At 41.9% G+C, this 15795-nt stretch overlaps 1 protein-coding gene across 2 annotated transcripts in view; it reads right to left on the bottom strand.

The window, feature by feature from the left end:
• The window catches only part of SPTBN1 (spectrin beta, non-erythrocytic 1), a 215255-nt gene extending 199878 nt beyond the window's left edge, over positions 1 to 15377 (bottom strand). The window contains exon 1 of one of the 2 annotated variants that reach the window (XM_017542341.2): positions 15181 to 15377. The gene's annotated coding sequence lies outside the window, so the exon portion shown is untranslated. Of the gene's footprint in view, positions 1 to 14459; positions 14531 to 15180 lie in introns of those variants that run through there. The other variant, XM_037743396.1, reaches the window with a different exon arrangement.
• Between the last annotated feature and the right edge of the window lie 418 nt (positions 15378 to 15795).

Raw genomic sequence — 15795 nt, 5'->3', positions numbered from 1 at the left:
AAAAAATTGAGAGACTATAGTTAGAAAGTAATTTAATTGCAAACAAGAACCAAGTACTGCAAACTATCAATGAACTTACTAAGAAGTCTAAAAGTGAATCAGCTAAGACAAGATTCCACAGGAAAGTAAACAATGCCTCTGACTGCCTCTACAATGTGTTAGTTCAAACATCAGTAATTTCTTTCCAAACGCCTATCAAACATATAAAATATAGGACTTTTGAAAAAATCTTCAGGGCCCCAGTTTTTATTCAAACTACAAAGACTACATATTCTGCAGAGAGTCGGGTGAACAGGGCAGAGTTACAAGTGAAGTTTGGGATAATGTGCTACTAATTAGTCCAGTAAAATCATTCAAGATAAGATGTTACAGAGAATTATCTTCTTCATATGCTCATAAGATGTTTTAAGACTGTTGGAACAGCAAAATAAATAAACATCGATAAAAAAAGAGGAAAGCAATCATCTCCAACTTTTGGTAACACATCCAGAGGAGCAATTTTGCTCAAATGAAATGACAAGTTTCAAGATATTTGTTAACCTGCAGCTATTTTAAGGCAGGCCAAGGCTGCATTAGTGCTTGTCACACAGCTTGCTCCCAACCTCTTGGCAGTTCTCCAACACATTCCAACATTTTATGCAGAGCCTTGCTGGAATCACGTCCCACTTATTTCTAAAGACAACCAAGTAAGATGTTGCCACATTACACAACCAACCTGCCATGTATTCCCATCAGGTCACTTTGCACAATGCCTGACTGAAAAAATAAAAAATCAGACCACCATCTGAATGAATGCAGCTTAGTCCAAAAGATACAACTCACGCTCACCCCCCCAAGGAAAAGGATCAGAATACCGCTCAAACTGGGAGAAATGTCATGCCTTACTGCCCAAAGAAAGGTTAGGCACTCACCAACTAAGAACTGACACCAAGGGAAATAAGCAAGATCAAGGGACACCTTAACTAAAGATGCTAAAGCTTAGAAGCTTAGTCAAGCCACCACTGCCTACACTCCGTTCTTATTTTTGTTTGTTTTTATAGAGACCAGGTCTCACCATGTTGCCCAGGCAGGTCTCAAACACCTGGGCTCAAGCAATCTTCCCACCGTGGCCTCCAAAAGTGCTGGGATTGCAGGCGTGAGCCACCCCACCCGACTCCTACATTTTGAAGATTATTAATTGGGCATATTCTAAGGCAGGGGTACCCAATCTTTTGGCTTCCTTGGGCCACCCTAGAAGAATAAGAAAAATTGTCCTGGGCCACACACAAAATATACTAACACTAATGATAGCTAATGAGCTATAAATAAATATCGCACAAAAAAATCTCATAATGTTTTAAGAAAGTTTACAAATTTGTATTGGGCCACCATATTCAAGGCCGCCCTAGGCCATGGGTTGGACAAGCTTGCTCTAAAGGATAAATCACAGTATTTAAACAGCCCCATTAGCTCTGTGAAAAGAACAGTTTGGGGTTTTTTTTTGAGACAGGTTCCCTCTTCTCTGCCCAGGCTAGTTGTGAAGTGAAGCCCTGGGCTCAAGCAACGTCAGCCTCTGGAGTGGCTAGGATTACAGGCACATGCCACCCTGCTCAGCTGAAAAGAACAATTTAACAGAGCAATACATCCTCTAAAAGTCAGTGTGCTAATTGTTAATATTTGGCAAAAAAAAAAAAAAAAAAGTCCTCTTCAAAAATAAAATGGAATGGTTTTTGAAGCTATTCACATGCAGCTTTCACATTTTGAAGCCATTCACATTCCATTCTTGCTAAAAAATATATTTAATTAGCACATTTGAGCCTCATGCTCTGCACAGCTGCACAACATTCCAGAGATAGACCAGCTACCGATATATTCTTTACATGAAATACCACTGACTTTAAAAGTTGAAAAGACTGAGAAGTAGTTCTCAAGTATGACTCACCAAGGATGTGTTTATTTCATGTGAACAATGGTTTCCTTTAACAAGAGCATAGTCCAATGGAAATATGTACCATAATAAAGAATAAAAATGCATACAGACATATACAATTAAAATAATTCTTCACAGCCGGAAAAAAATATACAAAAAATTTAACCAACAGCCAAGAATAGTCTTTGTTTGAAATAAGATAATAAATCAGACTTCTCTCTAATTAAACGTTTACCTTTTATAAATTAAGTGAGATTCCTAGAACTAGGATAAAACCTAGTATTCTTATGTCAGAAACACACACTTCGAAGGCAAAATAAGCGTTTCAAAATAAGAAATCATCCTGATTATCAGGGAAACCAGGATTTCCTTTAGCAATGGGTATTGATTTAAAAACAAGCAAACAAACAAAACCTACCTTTAAAACAAAGAATGAAACACAAGATGTGTTCTGGTTTCTTTCCTTCCCAAATGACAGGCAAATCTCTTTGCTCCAGGGTAGAGGTGCTTCCCCAACTCCACCCCAGGAGATAAACTGAGTATTTAAGGACAACTGGCAGCACAGACTTGTCAACCTTGCTGTGAGAAGGATCAGGCCTCTCTCAGGGAAGTCACCTGACTGATATCTCCAACAACTCATCTCCCAAAATAGTGACAGGTAGTCTCATTTGCTCAGAGGTCCGGTTAAGGCCACATTCCAGCCCCCTGCCCTGCCCTAACCTAGGCCACTGGGACCACTCTGGGCACTGCCTGGTCTTGCTGCCATCCCAAGTGTCAAGATCTAACATTTGCAGCTGCTTCAAGATCAAGTTGAGAATCCTATACCAGGCTTCAGACAGCTCAGGCACAGTAACCATCAAGCATTTCCCTTGATGGGCTTTGGCCATCGGCAAATAGAATGATTCCCATCAGGGTGGGTGTTTCAGAAGAATCCCTTATTTGGAGAAAGTCCACCCAGTCCAGCTCAGATTTTCCCTCTTAACTGTGAAAAGGGCCACCACTGGCCTTTAGTGTTTAAACCCCAGAAGGTGGCCATTTGTCACTTTTCCTTGGGGACCATCACCCAAATGAGAATAACAGCAACCCACAAGTTTCTAAAGGAAATTGCTGGAAAGGGCTTTATCTTCCAATAAAAGGATATTTCTCTGCTCTTCCCACTCTCTTTTCCCGCAGCAGATGCGAAAGCCATTTTGGCACCTTCCTCAGAAATAAGCCAAATACTAGAGTTAAGGCAACAAAGGCCAGCAAGTCACCTCCATCCATCTGATGTCCTTAAAGCTTAAAGGACTGGCTTCCGTAATCAAATATACATGTAGCTTTTCCTTCTTGTAACAGATCCTAAATCCCAAGATAGAATTTTAAAGAATCCAGCAAATACAAAGATCCCAAGAAAGGTGAGCTCTAGTATATGCTTTCAATAGTTAACAACCAAACCCGGCCCAGTAAAATGTATTACACTTAAAACCAAGATTATAATAACCACATCCATTCCACTGCAACACGTTATGGGAGCTGTTTCAAAGACTTTCTGAAATCTGAAGGCAAAAGTAAAATCAGATGTTGTCTGAAGCATACAGAGATGTCTCTCAGGGGAATTAATGCAACTGTGATGGGAATTCCCTTCAAAACAAAACAGAAGGCACATTATCTAATAAGAACTTAATTTCTGGTATTTTTCCATTGTAAAAAGACATTATTCAGAAAAGATAAATAGCTATGATAAACAAGTTTTTGAATTATCTCTTTCTTCACCATTTTTCTTTAACATCCCACCCCTAAAACAGCTCAGGACAAGAGACAATGTTCATGCTATAGCTTCAACTATAGACCAGTCTTTAGATTTTAGGTTTTGCCATGAGACATGCATAAATTCCAAGAGTGCTTTGTCACTCAGGCTGGAGTGCAATGGTACAGTCTCAGTTCACCGCAACCTTTGCCTCCTGGGTTCAAGTGAGTCTCTTGCCTCAGCCTTCTGAGTAGCTAGGACTACAGGTGCCCACCACCACACCTGGCTAATTTTTGTATTTTTAGTAGAGGCGGAGGAGTTTCACTATGTTTGCCAGGCTTGTCTCGAACTGCTGCCCTTGTGATCTACCTGCCTGCCTCCCAAAGTGCTGGGATTATAGGCGTGAGCCACGGCACCCAACCAAGAAATACTAAAATATTAACTGCATGTTTCTGGGGTCATGCAGTACCTAGTGATTTTAATTGTCTTATTTGTATTCATCTTTATTATCTATATGATCTAAAATAAACATCTATTATTTTGGTAAATATCTTAAAAATGCTTTTGTAATTTTTATGATGATTTTTATGCTCATTTATGCCTTTGTGATGGTATATATTTTTTATAAGCAATTCAAAAAAACTACATATACTGTGCATATTAGCAGACATTGTCAAAAAAAATTTCAGGGATTCTAAAGTGGTAAAAATAAAAATATTTTAACTTTTAAGACTATTGTAATCACTATAAAAGCACTCCTATGCTTACAGGTTTCAAAATGCCATGGAAAATGTTTAAACATCACAGATCAAAATAAATAAGCATTGTTTTAAGGAAGAATCTAAGTTTTCCTTCCCATTCAAGTAAAGAAGACAAAGAGGGAAAAGGGCCAAACAATAAAAATTAAAATTAAAAAAAGGCCCTATTCCAGCCTAAGACTCTGTATACCTGGAAAAGTGTACAACCCTTGAGCATTTATATTTGGCCTTGTGGCAAACATGCTAGAACAAAATGTATCCCTGAAACAGCCATCCAAGAGTGTTGGGAAACGAAACTTCACCCAGAGCCAAACGCAGTGGCCATTAGGGGCTGATTCCTCCTGGGCAATGTTTCTGTCAGGCTCCCTTGTGGCCCAGTTCCTACATCTTTTCCCACACTCTGCAGAAGTAATGAACAAACTACCAAGGCTGTAATAAAAATGAACATTTAAACAAGGATTGAAAAGATCTTTTAAAAATTTCAGTGTTCTTTATAACTTTATTATTAATGCTGTTTTTCTAAGTTTAGTCAAAAAAAACTGAACAGCAGGGAATATATTTAGCTGATTAATCATTAGTTTTTATCCAGCTAAAATGAGGATTGGTCTGAAGTGTTTTGATTTTTGATAAAAAGTAAGAATTTATTAATATTTCCTAAAACTTAGAAAATACGGAGAGACTATAGAGAGATGAAATCTGCACTTCCATTACCTAAGATAACCACTGTTAATAGGCTCATGAACTTTTAAGTATAAACATATTTAATTACACAAATTACACATTGAACATACATATCTCAAAGAAATAAATTTTATTATATTTATATATCATTCTAAATTTCATACTAGTTGATCTATTGGGTAAAAATCTATAGTTATGTTGTAATACACATTTTACTGCCTAACTAGTGGCTTCAAAATGTATATTAAAGATCAGAACTAACAAGGCACTCGCGATTCTACAGGCGAGATACTCTAAAAATCACTTAGATGTTTACTCTCACAGTTGAGAGTTTATTAAGAATGGAAGTATGACTCCCATAAACAAGGGTCAGTTTTAAAGCAATCTTGATAACATGTTACTTTCATATGTCAAAGCACAATTAATCCTGAAAGCCTCCTCAAACAACCACTCGGTTAAAGCTCACGGCAGAATATATACAAAATTCATGGAAATTCATTAATTTTTGTAAGCTACATTTTACAAAGTACCAATACATTAGAGACTTGGATCATAAAACAGAAAGTACTATTCCCTCCCAAACATTTCCTCCACTGGCTAAGGACAACTTGACTCATTCATGGGATTCATTTTCAAAATACTGTCTCTATAAAATTCCCTATTTAAAAAGTTTTAAAATAGCCTTGTGCCCCCCTTTGTGGTAGACATTACTCAATCAAACACACACATCTCTTTCCTATGTGTGTGAGAGAGAGATATATATAATAACTGTGACATATATGCATCATTTTGTATATGTACGTATATATATTTTGTATATGTACATACACAAAAACTAACATTGCACAGAAAATTCTTTTCATACAAAAAAGGAAGGATATTAAAATTAGTTCTTCTCTATCTTAGCCTACAATATTCCCAGATGCTGAGACACCATTCACTGAAAGTAAACGTAAATCTGAAGTAATTTTTATTTTAAAATGTTCACTTGGAATTTTATCTTCATTTTTGACCTATTCCAATGAAACATGATGGTCTAATGGTTACATATTAGATCCAGTAGCAGTGTTTACGTTTCCACAAGTGAGAACAAGCACGTCATGGAATTCCGCTGCTCTGCACTCAAGTGTGGAAATTAGAAATCCCAAAGAACCCAGGTCCTCTCCACATTTTAAGCTGCCCTAGGTTAATGTAAAGAATACATTTGAATATACTAATTTATCTCACACCTACACCCTTAAGATGCTGACTTACACATTATATCATTGCTCTTAGAAAACTGCAAAGCACAGATATAACAGTTGTTGGATTTAAAACTATTTCTTAATGATCTACAATTAAACAGATTTACTTTGTTCTTTCCTTTTTAAAAATCAGAATTTTTAAAGTGTTGATTGCTTTTTTGATTATTAAAAAAATGGTCCTCAAGGCTGGGCGTGGTGGCTCACATTTGTAATCCCAACACTTTGGAGACCAAGACAGGCAGATCACTTGAGCTCAGGAGTGAAGACCAGCCTGGGCAACATGGTAAAACCCCGTCTCTATAAAGAAATTTAAAAATCAGCCCGATGTGGTAGTATATGCCTGCAACTACTTGGGAGCCTGAGGCAGGAGAATCGTTTGAACCTGGAAGGTGGAGGCCGCAGTGAGGCTGTGTTCATGCCACTGCACTCCAGCCTGGGCAACAGAATAAGACTCAATCTCTAACAAAACAAAACAAAATAAAACAAAAAAATGATCCTTGAAACAAAAAAAAAAAGCAATGGTCCTCACGGTCATCTATTACATTATTTACTGTATTCTTCTCTACTGTGAAATATTTCAAAACTCAAAAAGAAAAGCATTAAGTCATGGGAATTTCCTTTCATACAAAAGAGGAAATCACCCAACCTACCATCCAGAGCAAACTATTAACATTTTAATGTATTTCCTTCTAGTCTTTTACTTAATACAATAAAAGTAGGATTATACTACACTATACTGTTTTGTATACAGATATTTCCATTAACCATCATATTATCAGCAGGTTCCCAACTCAATAACATTCTTCAAAATCATTATTTTAAGCTCTATATTGAATTCCACCCTACAGTTGTGCCACAATTTATTTGATTATACTCCATTAAAAAAAATATATTCCCTTTTCACTATTTATGTTGCCAAGAAAATCCTTGTTTAAAAACGCGTCCTTATTTTTAATTGTTTTGTTTAGGTTACAGAGCTACATGTGAGATTTCAGTTCAAAAGATATAAGCACTTAAGGCTTCTGTTACGTATATAACCCAACCGTTTTCCCCTAAATCTGTATTAATCAAAATACTCTCTCAACAAGTGATGCAGAGCTCTCATCTCACAGCAGCCCAGATCGTATTATCTATCCATTAATTTAGGTGAAAACATCAATTGACTATTTTAGTCTATATTTCATATAGCAGTGAGTTTGAACTTACAGTTATCAGTCTCCTTGATTTTTTCTTTTATAAACTATCTGCTCATATCCTTTCCTTGGATACTAGGGCTTCAGCATTTTCTTGTTTGTTTAAAAAATACATATGTATCAATCATATTTGCTTTTACTATTATTTTGACATGATGTCTAGGAACAAGTTTAATATAGGCTGAACTTGGCATTATTTATCTAAATGATTGTTATCTGCCAGAATGTCTCTTTTCTAAACAAATCAAACTGCTTACTTAAAAGAAAGTATAAAACTGAGACAAACTAAGCAAATATTTCACATTTTATAATCATTAAAATTTATTGTGATGGGCACTGAATTATCTCATCAGGCTTTCATAATCCTATGTGGTAGGTACTCTCATTATGACTATTTTACAGATGAAGATGTTGAGGCACACAAAGAAGTCTAGGCAGTTTGCTCAAGGTCACTTAGTGTGTGAGCCAAGTGGTTGGGTTGTGTACAAAGAGCCTGAAGCTTGGGGCCCGCAGCCTAGAGCTTCTCCATCCAAAGCCTCCCATCAGCCTTTCTAACCATGACCTCTTTCCACTGAGGGTTGTGCTGGAACCTCAAACTCAAACATGTTTAAAGCAAAACTGACGTTGTTCCCAATCAAATAACCACTCATGCCCTTGACTTGTCTATTTCTGCCATCATCACCAAACATGTTCCTTGTCATAATTCAAATTTGAAATCTTTGTCACCTTAGCTCCTCACCCACTAGGTCTACCTCCCATCCATTCAACTACAAGTAGCTGGCATAAGATGGCGCCTTCACAACCATTCTCCAACCTCTCCCTTCCTTGTTCCCTTGGCCACCACTGTAACTTGCTCCCTTAACTTGTGGACCCCCACACTCTCTTCTCTCCTGTTTCCTTTTTTCTAGCTTCTTCCTGTCTCACTGTACTCTGAACACTGTCAATATGATAAGTTTCTCAAGAATCTTATAATCACAGAATCTTAAAAACTGAGTGCCAGATTTAATCAATTGGTAGCTATTGCCTGGAACACCACGTCAAGAATATTACAGAGACTCTATCTCAGCTCAGTGGAAAACGAGAACCATTACTGATTTTCGATGTCTGCCAGGAACAGAAGGGAGAGATGCCATGTGCCATGTTTTAACCCCACCGTGATTTCATCTAAGTCTTTCATTTTATAAAATTAGATCTGAGACCAGAGGGTTAAAGGCTAGCCAAAGTCACACTTCCACCCTGTAAAAGGTATTTTACCTTCTGCGTATGGTACATAAAATATATTCTATGTACTATATAGTCCTTTGATTCAGGAACTAATTCTTTATTTTTTTTGAGACAGAGTTTCGCTCTTGTTACCCAGGCTGGAGTGCAATGGCGCGATCTCGGCTCACTGCAACCTCCGCCTCCTGGGTTCAAGCAATTCTCCTGCCTCAGCCTCCCGAGTAGCTGGGACTACAGGCGCGCGCCACCATGCCCAGCTAATTTTTGTATTTTTAGTAGAGACAGGGTTTCACCACGTTGACCAGGATGGTCCTAATTCTTATTCAACTTTAAGCCAGTCCACAAAACCATAATAACTTCAAGTTCTGGCAAGAGAATGTATCCAATTATTCACTAAATAAAAAACCATATTACAAAGTAATCTCAGAGTAGCAGCAAAGGAAGATCATTAATGGTATAAATGCTTAATGGTCAAAAGAAATGTGTACAAACAAATGTAATTATATTACTTTCAAGAACCAGAACCTAAACTGATAATGGTTTCTAGTAAGTGGTCTCTTCAGACTGTATTAATCAATATATAAATGCCACTGGTAATGCAGCCTTTTCAAAAAATAAAAGTTAGAATAAGCCATTTAATAGCTCTTCTGACATAAAAATGTTAGGCAGTTTTTGCAAAGCATACCAAAAGGGATCAGTGGGTCAGAGAGTTTAGACAGTCCCAAGAGAAAGGAATGGGAACTATTAACAACTACATTATGTACTATGTGACTGGCACTGTACACTGCTGTCTCATAGCTGTCAGGGAAATCAATACTATATCGATTTTTCCGATGAGGAAACTGTGGTCTTGAGTAACTAGCCCAAGGCCAGTACCCAGCTGTAGCTGTAAGGTTAGTATACAACATCATTAGGATTTGGACACAGAACCTGTTGGACTCCAAATCGAATGCTCTTTCCCAAAAAAGAACAATTTTTCTGCAATAACAAAATTATCCTCATAAACCTTAAAGGACAAAAAACTGATTAGGACTCTGCTAAATGACAAGTAACTGATCATCAAAAGAAATCAAAAATTCGAGTTAAAAAAAAACACAAACGAGAATTATTGCAACACATATAATCCACAAAGGATTAGTAGGTAATGTACATACAGAACTACAAATCAATAAGATAAATGGGTGAAAGACGGAACAGGTACTTCACAAAAGGAAGAACCCAAATGGCTAATGATGTAAACAGACATTCAACATCCCTAAATAATCAGGGAAATTGTAAATAAAAATCACAATGAGATAACATTTCACTGGACAAGATTTTCAAGCCTGGTAAATGAAGCACTGGCAAGGCTGTGGAACAACTGTAACAATCAGAGCTAGTGGGAACACAATCAATAGTATCACTTTGTGAAAAACAGTTTGGCATTCTCTACTAAGACTGATGATGCACATGCCCTGTGATCCAAAAAATTTCACTCCCTACAGAGAGAAAATGGGTGTGTTTGCCTCCACATACGTACCAAGAGCCATGTACAGAAACCACTCACAACAGTCCTTTTATAATAGCAAAAAAACTGGAATCAATCCAAATCTCCATCTACAGTAAAATAAATAAATAGGTCACGGTAGAATACTATATAGCAGGCGAAAATGAATGAAATACAGCCATGAAATGGATAAACCTTGGGAACAGAATGTTAATTTTATGTATTTTTACATAAATACATAATCTCCTTGATATAAAGTTCAAAATCATACACAATCAAGATTTTTTAAAAAGCATAAGCCATAGAGAAGGGAATGACAAGCACAAAATTCAGGACAGGGGTTGTTTCAGATGGGATGACTCTGCATGTATGATAAGGCTCATCTTGAACTAGGTGGTGGCTGCCTGAATGTCCACTGGTTTATGATTCTTTTTTTTTTTTTTTTTCTGAGATGGAGTCTCACTCTGTCACCCAGGTTGGAATGCAGTGGCGAGATCTCAGCTCACTGCAACCTCCGCCTCCCCAGTTCATGTGATTCTCTTGCCTCAGCCTTCCCAGTGGCTGGGATTACAGGTGTCTGCCATCATTTCCAGATAATTTTTGTATTTTTAATAGAGATGGGATTTCGCCATGTTGGTCAGACTGGTCTTGAACTCCTGACCTCAAGTGATCCACCTGCCTCAGCATCCCAAAGTGCTGGGATCACAGGCAGAAGCCCAGCCAGTTTAAGATTCTTTAACATATATTTTAGGAACATTATTTTGTACCTACCAATTACTTGATTCAAAAAAAACATCTCTAAGAAAAGACTGGACCAGAGGGCAGGACATTGATTATATCAGATGACAGACAGTAAGATGCCAGAGCAGAGAAGAGGGAGCAGGGGGGACCCTCTGCTCAGGGGTTAGCTTCCTAGGCTCCAGCTCTATGTCTCAAAACCAATGCCTTATTATTCCAGAGGGGGAAAAACTGTTTTGCAACTTTAGAGGTGTTTTACAAAAGAACCTAAAACACTAATTAATCTAAAAAAACCATGGTATATAGGACTGTTCCGACAAAATTAAAGAACAGCTTTATAATTTTATATTAAATAATTTACAGTGAGTGCCTCACTTTTGTCACCGCCGTCAAGAAAAAAATGTGCTGCTACTTCAGCAAAAATTAAAAGTAAAATGCAAGAAGGAAACTTTTGATACTGAGGTCCCTTTGCTGAAGGAACAGAATAAAGTTTCTTTACTTAATGTGCATGCAACTCACTTAAAGGTCTTGTTAGAATGCCAATTCCAACTGGCTGAGTTCAGAGTGGGGCCTAAGAATCTGCATTTTTAACAAGCTCCCAGGTAGGTCTAATGTTGGAGGTCCACAAACCTCACTATGATAACAAGGGACATTATGAAAATGCCTTCTTCAGAGATGTTTAAAATATAGAAACCCAGGCATATCTAATTGGCATAATTTATTTACTTTAATCTACTTTTTCTGAGTAGAAAAAAGATTGATGATGTTATTCCTACACAATAAAAATTTAAATATAATTACAAGTGTTACAAGAAAAATCAGAGTAATAAACAGGGTCATATGCAAAAAAAAAAAAAAAAAAAAAAAATGTGCTCTGAAAAAAAGCAAAGACTAAAAACTTACGAGAAAAATCCATGACATGCTTTACTCACTTCCACACACCTACCAAGCTCATTCTTCTAACAGGGGTAGCTAGCCCCTTCCTTATGGACGAATGGTTTGCATTCTCAATAGTGTCGTAAAGAACCAGGGCTACCATAGGGAGATCCACAGAACGTTAAATAAAGCCGAATTATGACTAGTATGAAGATACTAGTCAGGGTGCAACATAATTAAAGGAGCATCATGTCACTGCACGTAAAAAAAAAAAAATAGGCTTTAAAATGTTCTATAAGAATATGTTATTAAAATAAAAAGCTTAAAATTATTTCAACAAAACCACATTGAATGATTTCCACTAATCATGTCTATGTTTGTTTAGCAGTAGTAAAATCTTTCCACGTCAAAATAGTACGTCCACATGTAAAATCATACATTCACACATCAAGACAAAGCAATCAGTCTACAAACTCTTCCAAGAAACTCTGCCAATGCCAAGCCTCTGCACAGGATGTGTCACAAGTAGAGTGAGGTCTTCTCATTTGCTCTACAACATCACAGATAGTTGTTACTAGTCTTGCCCAAGAGAATCTCTTCACAGAAAACCTCAACTGTGGGAGACGACCAAGTGACAGCAGTTCCTTCACTGCCCAATACTTTTCCTCTCAGAGGAAGGTTTGGTCACTCCAGCAACGACAGAGTTGCAAACAGTTTAACCCAACAGAATTCTGCACCTGGTGTGTAAGTCAGAACAGCTAAACCTCCTGTGACATCAACACAGGACATTTCTTACAACAAAGTAAATCCAAAACGTCTGGATGATCCATGGAAATAACATTCACAAAAAATCTTTACACAACACGATTTTATACAAGCAGCACAACAATGAAGCCCAAATCCAAAAAGTCCCATATTTTAATGGCTATTAGAGAAACTCAAAATAATGCACATATACCACACGATGTACATGCAGTGCTATTCTGCAGAGCCACATGAAATCAAAAGCCACTAACTTGGATTCATTAGAAATTTGTAAAAATACAAGCAGGCACGCCCTTGGCTTGCAAACACTGAGCTCCCCTTCCAGCTAGCATACTGAAATTTCCTTTTTCACCTACACATTTTAGAAGAGCCTGGGTTGATATTTGAAATCTATCCCATTTGCCGTCCCACACTGAATAAATGAATTATAGAAATGGCATTTAGAAGGGAAATTCCCTGTGTCCTGGCCGAGACTAAACATGAGAACCATCTCCTACTGACTAGATACCAGTCAAGAGGCCTTGGTGGTCTGCCCCTCTCCACCCTCTCCGCAGTCACAGCTGTGAAAACATGTATACAAAAAATGCATATAAACAAACATAAATGCACTCTGTTACTGTCATAATCCCATTAGTTATGCCTGGACACTTAACTCCACTATCTGAATCAACAGAAATCTGAATACCAATTTACCCTCCATCATGACACTCATACAGCTAGTCATCCCTAATAAAGCATCCAAATAATGCAATTGTACTTGACTTACAGAAAAAGCAAACGATGAAAACAAAACAAATACAGGCTAAAGGAATCATTTACTACCCATCAAAAAATATAAGTATCTTTTAAAACAACCTACTGAATTTCAATATGTCAATGACATAAAACTAAAATACATTAATCATTTCATTTAAAAAATGGTTTCCTATAGAAAAAATGCACACTTGGTATTGACCAAAGACAGACGAGGTACTATAATGTCACAGTTGTGAAAGTCCAATTAATAAACACCAACTTTTCACGTAGAAACAAATCAATGCATAGCTGGGCTGTGGTTACAGATTATGGATGATCCACAGAAAAACGCTGCGACTCCCCAAACTGACTGCACCATTGCCTCTGCACACGACTGGGCGCCGTCCTTCCTGCAGCCCCTCCCTAAGGCTCAGGTCGGCTGGTCGGAGATCAGATTCCGATCTGCATCCGCAGGCCGGCTCCCCTCTGCCTGCATTGGTGCTGCAGGGTGCCCCTCCGGCGGAACGCAGCCCAACAAGAGGTGCAGTAGGGATCATCCCAAAAGAGAAGACTCTCCCCGGCTCACACCTAGGTGACCTGGTCCTTCTGACGCCACATCCAGCTGAAGCTGCAGGACAGGGTAGCAGCAGCTCCAGGCCTTGGCGAAGGGCAGCCCCGGGCCTGGGTGGGGCCGGGCGGGGGCCGCAGGCGCCGGGCGGCCGTGCCAAGCCCCGCCAGCAAGAACCGAGGAAGCTGCGATACTGCTGCATTGTGCTGCATCACGGCGAGGGCACCGTGAGCCATCCATCTTGCCAAAAAAGCACATCCCCGCCCAAATAAACCCCACGAAATTCGTTTTTCTCCTCCGCCGAAGCACCCCCACACTCACCCTGACCTCACTATCTGGCCTGGCTTTCGACTGGAAAAATAATGGACAGAGGTTTGTGTTCTGATCCCCACCCCCTCCCCATCTGATGGCAGCACTTGGCACCTTTCCTATCACAAAAACAAAGAGAAGGCTCCCCCCCAAAAGAGGGCCGTGGGCGTGGTGCGGGGGGTGATGACGAGAGGAGCTTCCAGCCCACGTCCCTAAGCCAGGCCCGGAGGGTCTCCGCGCACAGACAAACCTGTTGAAGAGAGGGTGCAGGAGCTGAAGGGCGGGCGCAGCGGCGGCTCGGCGCCCGGAGGCCGCTCACGCCCAGCCCTGGGCGAGTGGGGACGGCAGGGAGGGCGAGGGGGGCGGGCGCAGGGGGGTAGGGAGCGCGGGGAGGGGGCGGGGGTGGGACGCGGGGCCGCCGCCTCCCGCTCAGCTGCAGCGCGGCGCAGCCGGGACCACGCCTGGCCGCATCCTCGGCACCGCTAGGCGCAGAGCCCGGCCCTGTCACCGCCGCCCCCGCTCCCCACCCGCGGGGCCACAGGGAGGGCACCTGAAAATAGACCCTCCGGCTGCCCGCTCCGCACCCACCTCCGCCCAGGGCCCGCCGCGCCCGGCTGCAGACAAGCGGCGGCGGAGGCACGGAAGAGGAATCGCCGCGCCGGGGCTGGGGCCGGTGGCTGCGGTGCGCAAGGCGAGTCTGCCGCCGCCTCACCGCAGAGCCTGCCGCCCCTCGCCCCGCATCACCCGAGTACCAATGAGCAGCCGCGACCCGGGCTCCCCGCGCCGCCCCCGCCCGGGCTCTGCAGACTCCCAGCCCCCACGCGACTCCCCGGGCGCTGGGCAGGCGGGCAGCGGCGTCCTCCGGCCCTGGGCCTGCGCCCCTCCTCCCGCCCGTCCGCCGCCGCGGAGCCCGTCCGGGAGGAAGCCCCAGTGAGCTGGCATCTCCCTGCCTCAGGCCCCCTACCTACCTCCCGGGGATGGGGTGGGGGCGCCGGGGTCCCGTCCTCCTCCCGCTCCTCGGCGGCCGGGCGGGTGGGCCGGGAGGCGACTCCGCGGGTCTGTCCGCGGCTGGGGCCGGGGCTCACAGGACGGGACCAGTGAGCGCTGCTGCGCAGGGCTGCGCGCTCGCTCCGGGAGGAGAGGCGGCCGAGGGAGGGACTGGAGGAATCCGCAGCCTGCACGGCAACAGCTGCACTGATTCCGGGGGCTGGGCGGGAGCGCGGGGGGCGGGGGGAGGAGGGGAGGAGGGCGCTGGCAGGGAGGGGGAGAGGGGCGGGGAGAGGAGGGGAGCGCGCGAGGCGGGCGCGCGCACACACACGCGCGCACTCGCGGGCTCCCTCCCGCACGCCCTCCGCCCTCCTCGCTCCCGCCCGCTCCTTCGGCTTTGCCGGCACTTTCCTCCCGCCCTGAGCCCCGCAGCCGCCCACCCGGCGTTCGCTCGGCCAGGGAGCCGAGCCTCAGGCGCGTCCACGTCCTCTCCAGTGGAGGCTCTTCCCTCGCCCGGTCCGGACCTCATCCTCCCAGCGGTGGGGACCGACTGGACTGGCCGGGGCCGGGTGGTCACTGCTGCTGCCGCTACCCGAGAA

This window comes from Cebus imitator, unplaced genomic scaffold (genome assembly GCF_001604975.1).
Source record: "Cebus imitator isolate Cc_AM_T3 unplaced genomic scaffold, Cebus_imitator-1.0 Scaffold143, whole genome shotgun sequence".
Lineage (NCBI taxonomy): Eukaryota > Metazoa > Chordata > Mammalia > Primates > Cebidae > Cebus > Cebus imitator.
Note: the sequence above shows the minus strand (reverse complement) of the source record. Positions and strands in the feature narration are given on the sequence as shown.